The 17,719-nt window shown below is 34.7% G+C and overlaps 1 protein-coding gene across 3 annotated transcripts in view; it reads right to left on the bottom strand.

Annotated features, from left to right (window-relative positions):
- The window catches only part of Ten-a (Teneurin-a transmembrane protein), a 1,628,256-nt gene that overhangs the window by 1,152,305 nt on the left and 458,232 nt on the right, over positions 1-17,719 (bottom strand). For 2 of the 3 annotated variants that reach the window (XM_074139867.1, XM_074139869.1), the window contains exons 1-2: positions 6,191-6,481; positions 2,559-2,707 (exon numbers count right to left, since the gene is read on the bottom strand). The gene's annotated coding sequence lies outside the window, so the exon portion shown is untranslated. Of the gene's footprint in view, positions 1-2,558; positions 2,708-6,190; positions 6,482-17,719 lie in introns of those variants that run through there. The other variant, XM_074139868.1, reaches the window with a different exon arrangement.

Raw genomic sequence — 17,719 nt, 5'->3', positions numbered from 1 at the left:
TTTCGTAATGTAAAAGTAATGTGCACTGATTTTTGTTCATTAATTTTTATTTTCCATTTTCGGAACCAGGTTTCGAGAAGCTTTAAGTGAGTTTGTATATTCTGTATATTAGCAAATGTTTAATTTTTAAATTTTGCACACAGACAAAAAAATAATCCTAGGCTTAGATCGGTAAATTGAACTTAGTAAAATAATATGTCTTAGTTTTGTGGGCCTGCTACCTTCAACAGACAAGAATCTAAATCTTTCTAAAACTAGCTATTACGTAACTTGCAGTTCTACTGGTAGTTTGGTTCTTACTTTATCTTTACGAATATTAGCATCTTAGGGAATCCCGACGTCAATTATTTTCAACTTGCTGTGCATTATAGTTCGATCCAGTTCTTCTCAAGTTTGGTCTTCGCGTTATATATATTTATAGAATAGGGGGATCTTTTTTCACCTGGAACATTACCGATTATGAGAAGGGATAGAAATTTTTTAGAAACTGACAAATAAATGCTCCTGAATAATTCTCTAGAGAGATAGTTATACTCTTTTTCAATTCCATCAAAAGAGGAGTTAAATCTGAATCTTCTGCCCTATAAATAAATAAACATCTTAGGATTATAAATAGTTAATTTGATCAAGCAGAAGTTTCGTGAGGCTGAGTAGTGTCTTGAGTTTTTCATGAGCTTGAATGTATTAATTTTTGGGATCAAAACTTTTTTGTATAGCTTGAAGATGGGAAACTGAAATTATAACTGTTGAGACCTGCATGCATGCTGCCATATGTAATTTTTTATGTATTAAATAAATTTATACATGTAAAATAATTATCCCGCAAAGGTGAAAGGTTATTCATAATGCATTGAACTAGCTGTTGGTATCGAGGTCGCTGCTTGAGTAAATAAAGCTCGAACTCCTCGGTTACTTAAGCTAAAAAACAATAGAAAGTCCCCATTGAGTTCTAAAAAGTTCTTACAGTTAAATGAAGAACATAATACATGAATGTTGGACATTGTGAGATTATTATTTGGAGCGCACAAACTTTTATTTTTATAAATTGAATTTATTTATAACAAAAACATTAATTGTTTAAATTAAGTAACATTTTTCATTATAAATTCTCGTTATTTAGATTTCAATTTAAAAAGCAGGCATAATGATTTTTTAAAAGGCCTAAAAACAACATCTGGTCATCACAAGCGTGGCTGTTTTTCCAGCTCTCCTCGCTTTTCACAAATAAATCTCCCTGACAAAACGGTGTTAACTGTCATTCGCTCCAGTCATTGATCTGGCCCTATTTATCAATATATATTGATAACAGAGAAATTAGGTTGCATAAGTAAGGGGTAGAAAAACTCTACAGTTTTATAGCATCTCTTTCAAAAAATCAATGCACTCCGTAAAATTAGAAACATTAAATGAGGGGATTAGCAAATGATGTATTAACATGTTTCACATGTTAACAAATTAAATAATTTACATTTCAAAATCAGATGCTAATTCAGAAGGCATTTCCTATAATATTAGCACAGCTTCTCCCAATATTTACCATTTAGATACAACACAACCTTAGTCAGTCATTTTTTATGAAAAGACAAGTGCCTGAAAGGGAACCAAATAGTGCAGACTGCCACAAAATATTGAATTTTGCGCAAATTAATAAGAAACAAAGCTAACATTATTGATTATTTAAAAAAATGTATAATTTAAATTCAGAGCCTTGCAGCGAGTCTTTAAAATGAGCTTTAAATTCACGAAAGGAATCAAAACAAACATAATTGGTGTTGAAGATCAGCATTACAGTTTATGGTAATTTGTTTGTCTGGCTTTACCATCAACAGCTTTTTTGATTTTATTTTGATTTGTCTGCCAAATCTCTGACGACTAGGTTTCCAAATCTCCTACATAGCTGTGAATCCCAAATTTGAGGAATACTAGTTCATTGAACTGATTTTTAGTTTTCGAATTGTTTTATTTAAAGTTAATGTGTACTATTTTGAAATCAACTAATCTTTAATACAAATTGTAATATCCAAGAAAATGCTATTATGTAACAGCTGAAAGTCATCTGTGTGTTTTTAAACGATACACTATGAACATCTTCATTTCAGTATAGTTATCATTATAATGTGCTTTACACATCAAAATTCGGTAGAATTCTCGATCAACATTTAAGTGCTAAATTCTGGTACTATTTTTTGAAAGGCAAATGGACGCCTCATAAAACAAAATAACAAAATATTATTGATGTTTTGCCTTTAGCAATGATCGCTTATAACATTTCTTTCTCTTAATGTTTTAAAAACTTTGTGAACACCCTTTATCCAAAAGTCAGGTAGATCATAGCCAAGTTTTACGATTGGTGTGAAGTATATATAAGTGCGAACTTAAAGGTTACTCCGTGCCACTCCCCCACAACAGTTCGTGAACGTTGCTCCTAACTATGTGGGTGAAATTGCAAGGCTGAGGGTCCTGTCGGCCCTCACTAATACTGGGTTACGCCTTCTAGTGTGATATCTTTTATTGACCTGATAAGCTTTATAATAACGGTATTTCAGGATCGTACTTACCACCAGTGTAACTGACTTCAACTCCCTGTCTGCCCTGCCTAAAAACTTTCCATCCGCCTCTCTTCTCTTCTATTTTCTTATCGCCAGGATTTAGAAGCAGTTGAAGAAAATGGGTGGCAAAGCTTTTACCATTTTGTATTCACCAGTGCCTGTAAAATATATCTAAACTGTGGCTTCCATAATCTTCTCGTTATTATAGCAACAGTGCGTTTTATAACCTAGCCTATATAGATTTACCTACTATTAGGATTTCCAGATTGAAATCAATCTTTCTACCAACATCTTTATGATTATATATTCAGACAATATTCCTCCACGATAGGAAGTGTTTTAAATTATTTATTGAACGGTAGAATAATAATAGGATCGCATTATTTTAGTATATATATAATAAATAAATATATATAACACAAATATATTCTATTATATAGATTCTAGAAAATGTTCTCCTTTATCTTTCTAAAGTGTTGGCTTTCCAGTTTTCTAACGTCTATAGCACTAGCAGTTATCTTTTTGACGTGAATACGTCTTTCAATTTGCTATCATATGGAGGCAATCCAAAAAACCTAATGATAACAAAATCGGGGGATACAGTTTGGCATTATAGTTTCGAATCTATCGTCTACATCCAAAATTAAATTAGACCACTGGATAGCTAAAGGATCAAAGAATTCATTACGATAAGCGAGGACTGTGACGTATCGCGCGCGGTGAAGAGGGAAGCGCCGCCATTTTGAGATCATTTTGCTGCGTATCGAGATTTGCAATTAGTATAACTTTTGACTCGGAGAAGCTATGATGTTCGTTTAAGTTTTAATCGTTAGCTGTCGTCACAATCTATCGATTGTATATAAAACATTAGAGTAAAATAGTGACAGTGAGTATAATAAGGTGTTAGAATAAAAAAATATTATCAAAAATATATAATGTCGGCCTATACGCGTCGAAAAGCCAAAACCAAATACAGAGATCGTATTCGGTTATAAGGGGCTTCTCAAGAACAATCGAATGGTAATAATAAAAGACCATATGACCGAGTCAAGCTGTGCCGAGAACGTAAAAGAATGAATGCGGCCGAGCGGATCAACGATGGTGTCCAGTACATCTGCAGCTGGGGCGGTTGAAATTATGCAAGTGGATGATGAAATCGCTTCTACATCGACAACGGACTGTAGAGGCATAGATTGTGTTGGAACGTCGATTATTGGATCGACACATTGGGCAGCAGCTAGTGCACGTTTCACTACGACGTTTTTCCTTGATTTCATCCTAAATACATAAATAAAAATATTTTATATAAAAAATATAACCCTTTACGTAAACGTATTCACGAACAACACACGGCCGTGTCCATGACACAGCCACAGTTTTTTTTCCTTTAATATTTACTGAAACTGTTCAACTAAACCAAAATCAGAACTGAAGCAGGAAGAACACATGTAAAAATAGAAATTTTCGAACTTTGTTTATGGATGGTGTTTGCGACTATTGAGCAAGTCTGAAGCTGGAACCACTAGAATGTGCTGCTATCTACTCGTCCATTTACATAAAAATAATATCATTCCTCCTTTTAATCGATTCACTCGCTTGAGTAATAACTTAAGAATTATTGGCTATGATTTTTCTATTGGCTAATTCCCAATTTCACTTTGGCTATATACTATAAAAGTTCCATTTTAGAAAATCATTTAATTAGTTCGGATACTGAAAGTGTCATAAAACTAAACATTTATTAGCCATCACAGGTTAATAATCCCGCCCGCTAAGGAAAATATATTAACTAAGAGTATAAAATAAAATAATTGTCTTGAACGAGATTAATTTTGAAAGTACCCTAGATTATTGAGGTCAGAGAGTTAGATTTTCCCCTGTTAAACGGTGCATTTTTTTTTGGGTAAATAATGAACTAGATGAACATTATTATTCTCTGCCCCAATGTTCTGCTCTCAGAAATTGATTTCTATCAATTCTATTATTATCTGAAACAAAATTGTAACGCGGCAGAATTATTTGAGTCCTTCTTTGGATTTCTAGACAAAATATAATATCAATAGTAAGCTATTATTAGGAAGAGGAGGAAACGGCCTCTCACCTGTTGTTCGATTGCGTTGCAATTGAGAGACTGCGCTATGACATCTTTGGAACCTTGAGGCCAAAGGAGATAACAGCGCAGAAGGAACTAGTAGGGAAAGCTCTCGACCTTCTTAGGAGGGGAGGTTTCACCTACTAGGTTTAAGGGGAAGGCACAATAAGCCTCGTGTGGCTGCAGTGCCGTGGGGATAGGGTCCCGCCCCGTCTTTTCAAAATCTAAGCTATTATTTGTTATATACAGCATAAAATTAAGGAATCAAAGAATATTATCAATTACAACTCCCTGCTGTTTGTCAAACTGCACTTTCTAGCTAAGATAATATGCAATAATGCATTATTACTATTCTTAGGAATATTATTAGAAAATAAAAAGTGTTACATTTTTATGCCAGACGTGTAAATTGTTCAAAAATTAAAGTAAGAGCCTGACAGCTGCTTATTTTGCTTATTGTAATTTTTGTGAGAAAACTTGATCAGATTTCTAGATCTATTGATACTTTTAGATTACTTATAAAAAACCCAATAAACCTGCACAGCAACCTAGCTCCTACCGTCCAATAAGCCTTTTACCTGTTTTAGGGAAAATACTGGAGAAGCTTCTGCTAAGACGTCTAATCCCTATAATAGAGGAATTGCTACCTGAACATCAATTTGGTTTCCGCGCATTTCATTCAACAACTCAACAGCTGCACCGTGTAATAGATATCATATCCTCTTCCTTGGAGCGTAAACAGTACTGTTCGGGTGTCTTTCTCGATGTGGCTCAGGCCTTTGATCGGGTCTGGCACTCGTGCTTACTGCACAAACTTAAAAATCATCTTCCTTTCACCTACTATCTGATCTTAAAATCTTATTTAACCGATCGGTACTGCCGCGTTCGTCAAGGGCAGGCCCTCTCGTCCTTTATACCCATAAAAGCTGGAGTCCCTCAAGGAAGCATTCTAGGCCCTTTCCTTTTTCTAATATATACTGCTGACTTACCTCTTTCCCAAAATACAATAGTTTCAACATTCGCTGATGATACTGTTATTCTTTCATCTCACTCCGATCCGGTGCAAGCCAATCAGAATATTCAAACTCACTTAAAGCTTCTCGAAACCTGGTTCCGAAAATGGAAAATAAAAATTAATGAGCAAAAATCAGTGCATATTACTTTTACATTTCGAAAATCTGCGAGTTCACCAGTTCAACTGAACGGTGTAACGATTCCTCCAGCTGACGTAGTACGATATAAGTATCGTAAGGGACTGTACATTGACAAGAGACTCACGTGGAACCCACATACTCGACTGAAACGAGAAGACGTGAACAGACGTTACAAGCTACTTAGTAGGCTACTTGACCGCAGATCCAAACTCGACGTGAATCACAAACTGACTATTTACAAGACTCTGTTAAGACCCATATGGACATACGGAGCAGAAGTGTGGGGCTCAACCAAACCCTCTAACTCCAAACGCCTACAGACATTACAATCTAAAATCCTAAGGAAAATCCTGAATGCTCCTTACTACATTTCTAACCTTACCATACACACTGACCTTCACATCCCTTTTGTCACCGATCTAATAAAGTCTCGCTACCGCAAATTTCACAGCCTGCTAGCTCTCCATCCTAATCCTCTTGTCCAAAAACTCTCCTCTCCTCACCTTCCCGACAATCCTCCTCATCGCTTGAAGCTAAAATGGCCTAGAGATCTGTTGTGATTAAATCACTGTGAAAGAGTTTCACCAGTGGGTGATTGCTCTAACCATGACATTAGTACAAGTGAACTGAACCAGTAAGATCTTGTTTACTTGATGCAACAATAAAGTGAAAAAAAAACTTATAAAAACAAAAACAAAAACAGTTTTGTTTACAAAGAAAATTGTTTAACAAATGTTTGTCACAAATAAAATAATTATGATAGAATAATATTATACATATTTTGCATCATATGTAACAATAAACGTTTCTTTATTATTATTTTCCATCTGCAAGGTAAATGGGCTAAGGGGTCTTGAATTTGTTTGGGAGAAAGTGACCAGAATCTCCTTCCTGAACAGGTTACTTGCTCTTCCTTTGACAAAGAAGTCGTTTAGGCTGTTACAAACATTTGAAAGGATTCCCCGGGATGGTAAGAGAGTTGGGTAGAATGTGTGTGCCTAGTTTGTTGCGGAAGTGAAGTTTTGTTAATTTTATTTACAAATACCCTTGTCAAAAAAGGTCATACTGCGGCCATCTTTCAACAAGAAGACAATCACGCCTTACTACAACAATGAACAATGAGAATTATTGCCCTTGGGCAGCTCTTTCTCTTGAAGTAAACCAAATAGAACTTGTGTAGAATACGATGCGTCGGCGTTTGAAGTTAGAAGAGTTGTATTGTCATCTTCAGCAAGCATGATTGTTAGATACTATAAAAGGACAGCGATTACCTCGAAGCAGGCTCCGTCCTATTATAGAATTACTATGATTCATGGTGACATAATGAATAAACTTCTCCTTTGTTATCTTCCCCGCTAATTGAAGTGATTTACAACAACATTTTCAGGGTAAATCCTTCATATCACTTCGCTTTTATTGCTCAAGTCAAGCGATAATATAAGATAAGAAAAATAGCTAAATTCTACTGCTTTTATGATACGGAGTGCTAAATGAAAAATTGAAACTTTGGTACAAGAATGAAAGGAAAAGAAATTTAGTAATAGATAATTCAAAGGCACAGTTGTCTTCCAAATTTTAAGGAGCTGAAACTATCTTTCTTCTAGTGTAAAAAGGCTCTGCTGAAAAACTAGTTCACCAATCACCACCAATAAAGTAGAGCGCCTTTTCAACTGTATAACAGATCAAGACAAAGGATCCTTCGAAGCACTAAAGAAGAGAGCCAGTTATAATCGAGTGGCTACTATGATTAAACATATAAAACATACGTAAGATTACATGTTTCGACCAGGGGTTAAAAAGTATAACATGTACCTAGGATCTTTTTATACCATTGAATGTGTTTTTAGCGAGGACAGGTATGTAATAAAAAATCTGTCCACTTTTAAAAAGCGATGTACAAATATGTCCACTTTTAATTGGTATTTTATCTATAGCACGCTCATGACTTTGTCTTTTGCCAATCCAAACTTTAACAACATAGAAAATTTGTATTCATATTTTAAAATGAGAAGCGCACGACTTTTCTTTTAATATATTTTCTACAAAATTGCAGCTGCACTTTTTATACAATTATTGTGATTTATACAGAAATACTTTTCTACTTTTCTCTGAATATGTTGCATATTGCACTTGCACATTTTATCACTGTTTTTTATCCATATTTTTTTGTTATCTATCTCAAACAGTTTTCGGAACTTTCAACTATTAGAGATTGATTAAACAGTTTAGAATAGAGAATTTGACTTCACAATAGTAGGCAGCAAGTAATATAGTGTGAGAAGGAAACATAGATGAAGTCGAATTCTCTACATAATACTGTTTAATCAACTTCTGATAATGGATAGAAGTTCGATACTGATCAGGAAAACGAAAACATGTTTGCTACTTCAGATAAATTCAACGATATTAGTTTGGATCTATTCACATTGTCAACGATGGCGCAATTTTATTAAATGAATTTTTTTGTTTGTTTACTTTTCAATCGGATCACCAATTTGGATTCAGGCGACAGCACTTCACCGTACAGCAGTGCCATCGAGTTGTAGATGTAATCTCCACCTCCCTTGAGAAGGAGGAGTGTTGTTCTGGGGTGTTCCTTGATGTGAAGCAGGCTTTCGATCGGGTGTGGCACGCTGGACTTCTCTGGAAGCTCAAGACCATCCTTCCAGCCACCTATTTCCTAATTTTGAAATCATACTTGACTGACAGACATTTTAGAGTGAAGGTAGGTTACTATTCTTTCTCCAATCAGCCATGCTGACGCTGGAGTTCCTTCCTGCAGCATATTAGGCCCCATTCTGTACACAATCTACTCCTCAGACATACCTACTCATCCTCAAACTACTTTTCTCACCTATGCGGACGATACTGACATCTTATCTACTGACAAAGATCAAATAATAGCTCATAGAAACCTTCAGGCTCACCTCACCTCCTTAGAAAATTGGTTCAAAAAATGGGCTATAAAACTGAACTAAACAAAATCTCAAAATATTACTTTCACTCTTCGACGCATCACCCTTCCCTTACCAGTAGTCAACATAGTCCGCTACCTTGGGCTATACCTCGACATGGAACCCTCATACACGACATAAGAGAACAGAACTCAACAGACGCTTCTGACAACCGAAAATACTACTTGACAACAGATTAAAACTCACTCTGGACAACAAAAGACTTATATATGTAAGTATATTAAAGCCAGTCTGGGCTTATGGCCTCGAACTGTGATGTTCAACCAAACGCTCAAATCTGCAAAGGATCCAGTCCTTGCAATCTAAAATTCTTCGCTCTATAGTAAACGCTCCTTTCTACGTCACCAATCAAACCATTCACACAGACTTGAACATTCCTTTCGTGCAACACAAGTGGCTGAAACACGATACAGAAAATTCCATCTTAACATTCAAACACATCACAATCCCTTGTACAACATCTATCTTCCAGAACATTTCCAGACAACACTTCCAGACGTTTTAAAAGACTGGTGGCCTCGAGATCTCCTCTCTGATGAAGAGTCAGTGGAATTTAGAACGTTTTTGGAGTGTTACCGTTGGGTAACTTCTCCACTCTGATATGTGTGATATGTTGCTTATAGTTACCCTTGTTGCTTAAAACGCAAAATGCGTTAATTGTAACTAATAAATGATTAAAAAAAAAATCAATAAATATCACTTTTTTTAAATCAGTACACATGTTAATTATTTGTTCTGTCTTATTTATCTCTAAACGTTGCTGATAATCTCTATGCATTTCAATAATTTAAATAAACAGAGCATCATTTTTACTAAAAATATAATACAAATGAATGAAATTATGTAATGGGCAGATACTTGCGCTGTTATTTTCATAATTCAATGTAATAGTAACATGTACGCAGTGAACTGAGTGTAACATTAGGACAAGAAGGTGCGCTGCTTACTGCATGCTAATACCCATGGTTAGCGAACCATTGCGGCTTACTGTCATGCTCCCAGTCTCTGGGCAAACTCACTCCTGTATACTCTATTAACTAGCCAACCTAAACACATTATATAGCCTCTGTAATCTGATTGCGGTAGATAATAATTCCCACGGACTAATAGCTTCTGTAGATGCGTGCGGTCCGCCAAAGGGCAATTCTCTAGCATTATGCTATGTAAACACATCAACTTGTCTAGGATTATACGTTTGTACTAGTGGAATTGAAAAAGGTTATTATTCTGTAAATTAAATTATTTAAAAAGTTATATAAAGTGAATAAAATTAATGTTGTCACTAAGCTGATATCAGTAAAATTATTATACGAGGGTCGTTTGAAAAGTCCGTGCAAAAATAAAAACTACTTAATTTTTTGGGGTAAACCTTTTTTATTTTTCAACATAGTCTCCTTTTAGGCTTATACACTTCGTCTAACGCTGCTCTAGTTTGTTGATCCCTTCCGAATAATAGGATTTGTCCAAGTCTGAAAAATAGCCATTCGTTTCTGCAATCACCTCCTCGTTTGAATAAAATCTTTTTCCCGCCAGCCATTTCTTCATATTGGGGAACAAATAGTAGTCCGAGGGAGCCAAGTCTGGAGAATAGGAGGGATGTGAAACGAGTTGGAACCCTATTTCCATTAATTTTGCGACCACAACTGCTGAGGTGTGAGCTGGTGCGTTGTCGTGATGGAAAAGGACTTTTTTGTGGGCCAATCGTGGGCGTTTTTCTTGCAGCTCGGTTTTCAAACGGTCCAATAACGATGAATAATATGCACCTGTAATAGTTTTACCCTTTTCCAGATAGTCGATGAGGATTATTCCTTGCGAATCCCAAAAGACAGTCGCCATAATCTTTCCGGCCTAAGGAACGGTCTTCGCCTTTTTTGGCGCAGATTCCCCTTTGGTAACCCATTGTTTAGATTGTTCTTTGGTCTTAGGAGTGTAGTGATGTATCCATGTTTCATCCACAGTGACGAAACGACGCTTAAAGTCCTGCGGATTCTTCTGGAACAGCTGCAAACCGTCCTTGCAACACTTCACACGATTTCGTTTTTGGTCAAGCGTGAGCAATCGCGGCACCCATCTTGCGGATAACTTTGTCATGTCCAAATGTTGATGCAAAATATTATGTACCCGTTCATTTGAGATGCCCACAGCACTAGCAATCTCACGCACCTTCACTCTTCTGTCATCCATCACCATATCATGGATTTTATCAATGATTTCTGGAGTAGTAACCTCAACAGGGCGTCCAGAACTTTCAGCGTCACTTGTGCCCATATGGCCACTCCGAAAATTTTGAAACCACTTATAAACTGTTCTAATCGAAGGTGCAGAGTCACCATAATGTTTATCAAGCTTCTCTTTAGTCTCCTGAGGCGTTTTGCCTTTCATAAAGTAGTGTTTAATCAACACACGAAATTCTTTTTCGTCCATTTTTTGAAAATCACTCGACTTCCTCGATTCAAACGAATGCCAAACACAAAGAAATAGACCGATCTGGCTGAAACTTGGTGTGTGTTCTTCCAAGAGATGCTACTAACTAAACATAACCTCGATACGCGCCAGTGGTGCTATCTCTCTGACTTTGCACGGACTTTTCAAACGACCCTCGTATACATACTACAACAAGCGTGAGTCAATTTTCGAAGTTATATCTATTTTTGAGCTTAAACATTATCAGATTTACATATTTATAGCTTTGATTGCAAGCCAAGAAGTACTGGCGTTTATATCCACAGTTTTTACAATTAAAAAAAAGAAAAGAAATGAATATGCAATGAAATATATAAATCTCTACTGTAAGTTTACCAAAACCCCACAACAAATACAGTGGGCCCCTTTAATTTTTAAATAATCGATTGGTATTTCTAAAGTTTTAATTCTTCGCACGGCAGAATCGATTCAGTCCTAAGGTTAAGCTATTTCTCAAAAAATGAAAACTGCTTGATGTACATAAACAATTCTTTTCGTTTCCAAGTCAATAACTACTTGCAACTTTTGGCAATTCAAAGGTCAGCAAAAGGTAAATACTCTATTTTCTCTTAAAATTTTAATCTAGACAAATATTACTAAATACAATATTCCCGAAAACTTATTTTGATAACCAAGTTGACATTTTTACTAAAAATATTTTTTTAAGCGTCAGATCTCAATGGACTTTCTGCTGGAGAGCTTGTTTCAAAACTTCAAACTAATTTGCTCCAGTTGGACAGGCAATCTCTTGAATATTCCCGTTTTAGTGATATTTATAATAGCCTAACATTCTTGGATGGAGTACCTCAACAATATGTTAATATTAGACAACCCTTTAGAGTAACTAGGTTGATTGCTCTCAGATGCGAACTTCTAATAAATATTTTATCAAATTATCCTTACAGAAATCCAATCATATTATAAATTGTAAATTGTTGTGTACAGTTTGTGATATGCACGTTGAGGAGGATTTCTTGCATCTGTTTGCTGTTTGTCCTTTATATGCCTCAATAAGGATTCATTATTTCAATAGTAATCTGCCCTCTGATATACAAAGAGATTTATTAGAATTAATGTACAGTTGCGAAAAAAGTTACTTATTGTTAATAATTACGCGTTTAATATATTAAAGTTAAGGTCTTTTTTACTAAATGAATAATTTCAGTTGTTTCAGTTTTATTTTTGAGTTTTAAACAGGTTTTATATTTTTTGTTTCCTTTAGACAACATTTATAAATATTATTTTACTATTTTTATTATTTTTAGTTTGTTTATTTTAATTTCATTTTATTTTGTTTTATCAAGTTTGATCATTTAACTTAATTATTATATTATGTATGAAAGTTTATTGACACTCCGTTTGTAAAAGGCTCAGGCCTTAAAGACAAATAAATTAATTAATTAATAAATAATAATACTAAAAACATGTCAGGTAAAGATAAGTTATCAAAAATGAGATGCTTTCGTAATTCTTGTAACTAGACTGAAAGAGAACTGCAGGTTATTTAAACTAACAATGTTACTTTTGTTTTTTTAATAAAATGTTTTTATTGTCCAAATAATACAATAGTTTTTTAATTTATATAAACATTGGAGTACCAGAACCAGTTCTTTTCCTCTGACAAAAATAAGTTAAACTTCTTCATGCTTAAAAATTTTTCTTTTTATATTTTTGGGAAAAGGACAAAAAACCCAATACAAAAAAAAATCAAAATAATATAATATCAAAAAATACTTAAAACCAAAAATAATTTATAGTCTAATAAATAAATTAAAGAATACTTTTGAATACAGTTTACAGCAAAATGTTTTTAATCCTTTTATGTTTATACACAGTCTGCGTGTCGTACTGACCAATAGTATTAATGAGGCGGTTTTCATGCCCCTCAACTTCATCAATAAATTTTTGAGTTTGACCGCGCTACACATCGCTAATATACATTAGATCTGTGCGCTCATGTAATATTCTCAATGGCGTATACCTCGGCGCATTTAAGGCAAACCTCAAAAATTTATTTTGCACCCTCTGCAGTTTTAGTATGTTTGTTTTACAAATAAAACTCCAAGATGGAGCTGCATAGAGCAACATTGGCCGAACAATGATCAAGTAAATGAGCAATTTATTGCTAACGCTGAGTTTAGACTCTCTGTTTAACAAGGGAAACAGTGATACTATTAGAGATTTACTTTTTTGGCAAACAGTATTTATATGAGGAGTGAATGTAAGCTTGGTGTCCATAGTAACGCCTAGATAAGTTACTGTCGGGGTCCATTCTATTGTCTGATTATTAATGCTTATGTTATTTTTTATTTCTGGCCTTCTTTTTGTAAATAAAATACTTTTAGTTTTTGCCATATTAACTTTTATTTTCCAGCGATTGAAATATTTCAATATTCTATTTAGAGATTCCGAGAGTCTATTTACAATGGTGTCGGTTCTCCACGAGGAGGCATATAATGCCGTATCGTCTGCGAATAGCGATATTGAAATATTTTCTTTCTGAGGGATATCGTTAATAAATACAATAAAAAGTGTCGGGCCGAGCACCAAGCCCTGAGGTACGCCCGCCGCGAATTTCCTCTTTTCAGACTTGACGTCGGCAATACTAACTTGAAAAGTGCGCTGTTTTAAATAAGATTGTATCATTCTAATGACATATGTCGGAAAATTATACACAATCATTTTATAAAGTAGACCTTGATGCCAAACAGTATCGAACGCTTTTTCGATGTCAAGTATTACCATTCCCGTATGCTTCTTTTCATTGAACTTTGCTGTGATGTTATCAACAAGTCTGATTACTTTTGTATTACTAGTAGAAAGATATTAGTTCTTTGGTAATTAGAAAAATGTTTTATCACTCATACAAAGCGTAGTTTCCTCTATTTTCTCTGGTTAGTGACAAGTTCAGATAACTGAGATTTCAATTCAAGTTCGGTACTTACTTAAATAAAAAAGAAAAAAAAAGATATATTCTTTTGTTTATGTACTACAATAGAAAGGATTTTGTGGTCGTGAAGGGATGACGTAAGAAGCTGAGCTGTCAGTATACTACTATCCTTCAGGAACTCTACGTTCGACCAAGATCACTGGCCTGGAATTAACTAGAAGATTACAACCGTATTAAAGTCATAACCGGAACAGTTCACAAACCAATTACAGGAGAGCGTCCAAACCTTCCAATATTATCCACTTTTGTCTGTAGATAACACTTGAACAGTTTAGAAAATTTGTTTACCTGTAAATTTATTGAGTATGGCTGGCTATAATTATTAATTTAAGAGTGAAAATATATAATTATATATTTAAAATATTTTTAGTAATATTGCTAATCATTTGTGAAAGTAATATTTGCAATCGATGGTTCTTTCTGTCTGTGATCTTGGAAGAGCGTCATTAATGGAGAGACAAGACAGAAAAGTGGCAGAAGTGGCCAAGACACTTCTCGCAAATAACATCCGAATCATAACCTTAAATAACTTGCTCTACACTCGCCAAACAGCGCAAGTCAAAAATTATTTTTTGACGGAACAATTAAATTTTTGGAATTCTTAATTCTAGTCATTTCCTTAACATATTAAATTCCAATCCATGTTCATTGGGGTGAAACGGAAGAGTCATATTCCGTGGCTGTCCTGTCGAATTCTGCCTCTTTCTCTCTATTCCATGGCCTTCTGCAAAAAATTGTAAACAATATAGCGGAAACTCATTCATTTCCTGATTTTGTACATTTATACTAGATATAAATGGATAGATCAATTTGATATTCACTGAAGCGGCCTAGAAAAAAAAATGTGGCTGTGTCATGGACACGGACGTGTGTTGCACGTGAATACGCTACTGGCTCTCCAGGTAAAGTATTATTAAGCAGCGGTAAGTGTTTTTCTTTTTGTTAACTTCAATGAGCGCAGAAACCATAAACGATCACACACATCACACTTATGTCCGAATGGATTGTCGTAGAAAAACGTGCACTAGCTGCTGCCCAATGTGTCTTCATAATCGACGATCGAACACAAGTACGTAGTAGTAGTAGTAATAGTCTTTATTAAATTATAATCACATAAATATTACAAATTTAACATATTTACATATAATAAACTAGACAATCACCATGGTCATAGACGTCGGTGGAGGATCGAACACAATCTATGCCTATACAGTCCGTTGTCGATGTAGAAGCGATTTCATCATCCACTTGCATAATTTCAACCGCCCCAGCAGCAGATGTACTGACACCGTCGTTGATCCGCTCGGCCGCATTCACTCGGTCATATGGTGTTTTATTATTACCATTCGATTGTTCTTGAGTCGCCATTTCCAACCGTATACGATCTCTGTATTTGGTTTTGGCTTTTCGACGCGTATAGGCCGACATTATATATTTTTGATAATATTTTTTTATTCTAACACCTTATTATATTCACTATCACTATTTTATACTAAAGTTTTGCATGCATTCGATAGATTGTGACGACAGCTATCGATTAAAACTTAAACGAACATCGTAGCTTCTCCGAGTCAAAAGTTATACTAATTGCAAATCTCGATACGCAGCAAAATGATCTCAAAATGGCGGCGCTTTCCCCTCCAACGTGCGCGATGCGTCACAGTCCTCGCTTATCGTAATGAATTCTTTGATCCTTTAGCTATCCAGTGGTCTAATTTAATTTTGGATGTAGACGATAGATTCGAAACTATAATGCCAAACTGTATCCCCCGATTTTGATATCATTAGGTTTTTTGGATTGCCTCCATATGATAGCAAATTTAAAGACGTATTCACGTCAAAATATAACCTGTGGTGCAAATCAGTTATGTTTTAATTTGGGGATTAGATTCTGATTAAAATTACGCCCTAGGGAAACACATTTTTTGGGGGACTACCCAGCGTGTATCTCAAAAACAATGTTAAGTAAAAAAAAGTCACAATTTTAGCTAGGAGAAAATAACCATTTCACAAAAAAAGTTCCGTTGCTGCGGCTGGTATAAAAAAATAAAATAAAATGCAATTTTTCATTTTTAAGGAATAGATTTTCTTAAATTTTACTCTTTAAAGGTTCTTAAATCCCACTTACTCTTCAGAACCTATCCTCCAAAAACTTCATATCTTCTAGAACTGCCATAATAATAATAATAATCCTGGGAATGTGTTCAAAATAAAAGTTTTACGATCTACATGCAATGGACGGACCAATTTTTTAAAAAAATAATGTATTCCGTGTAAAAGCCAAAGGAAACTGTTTATCTGATTGATAAGGCCGTGTCCCTTATCTATATCTAATTTTTATCGGAATCACAGAGAATAGGTAAGTAAAAAAAAGATTTTCCCTAGCGGTTGAACTTTCAAGGTACGATATTTTGGGCCTTAGACAGCCGATAACAGTTCCCGAGTTCCTATCTGGGTATAATAGCCAAGACGATATATGATGGGTTACAATCTCTTGAGTTGCCTGGAAGTGCCTCCATGATAGTGTGCAGATGACTGTTATAATTAGCTTCGAAATACATTTCTCAGGTAGGATTAGACATGAAGCCAGTGTAGCCTTTATTCATCATAATTTTGCCACTGGTTTATCCCTTATTAATAAATAATAAATTCATAAAATTTTGATTTATTAATAGATTAATTTTTGTCATTTCGTTTCTGCCATATTTTCTCATCAGATTTCAAAATTTCTTCCTTATAATTACAGCTTCGTACATCTTCTTCTTCAGTTTCTAAATTGGGAAATATTTATACGCTTCTTTACAACTGGTGTTATTAGCTATCTATTTTTTAACTTCCAAACAAAGAATATAATTATGATAATAAGAATCTGTTTAATTAAATAATATTAATTAAAAAAAAATGAACATCCTCTTTCCAATTACATCGTTAATGGCAAAATCTAAATTAATTTATTTAATTAGGTAAATACTGAAGTAGTACATAAATTAGTCGGGTTTGGTGCATTAAATATTGTGATAGTCTAATTAGGTGGGTTATAATGGCCTTGTTAGTGCTAGTGAAGCAGTTTTCTTTATAAGAATAGTAGCAACAGTAAAAGGGGGTCATTAAATGAAAAATATTGCTCGTTTAGGGGTGGCCGAGGATGACTATGCCGTCGTATTCTTAAGAAGGAGAGAAAACTGAGACATCTACTAGGGCGGAGGTTACCACGTGACTAATAACACAAAATTTGTGTATTATTTTAATAATATATGAAATTTCCAACGGCCATCATAATATCTTTATTTCTCGTAGATGCTTAACAAAGTTCATTTAATGTTTTACTACTTTTGTTCGTTAAAATAGATAATAAGAGATGTGGCTATTAAATAACGAGACTATTGCTGTAAAACATTTTATTTTAAATTTATACATATTTAGTTATTATCACCTTCAATATACACCCCTCCCCTACACCCTACAACGTTCCAAGCGAATTTACCATTGTTCGAAACAGTGCTGGAAGTCTTTTACTATGAGCTCCTGCATGATGC

The sequence above is a fragment of the Rhodnius prolixus genome, unplaced genomic scaffold, assembly GCF_049639745.1.
Source record: "Rhodnius prolixus isolate KJV_2025 unplaced genomic scaffold, Rpr scaffold_6, whole genome shotgun sequence".
In the NCBI taxonomy this organism is placed as follows: domain Eukaryota; kingdom Metazoa; phylum Arthropoda; class Insecta; order Hemiptera; family Reduviidae; genus Rhodnius; species Rhodnius prolixus.
Note: the sequence above shows the minus strand (reverse complement) of the source record. Positions and strands in the feature narration are given on the sequence as shown.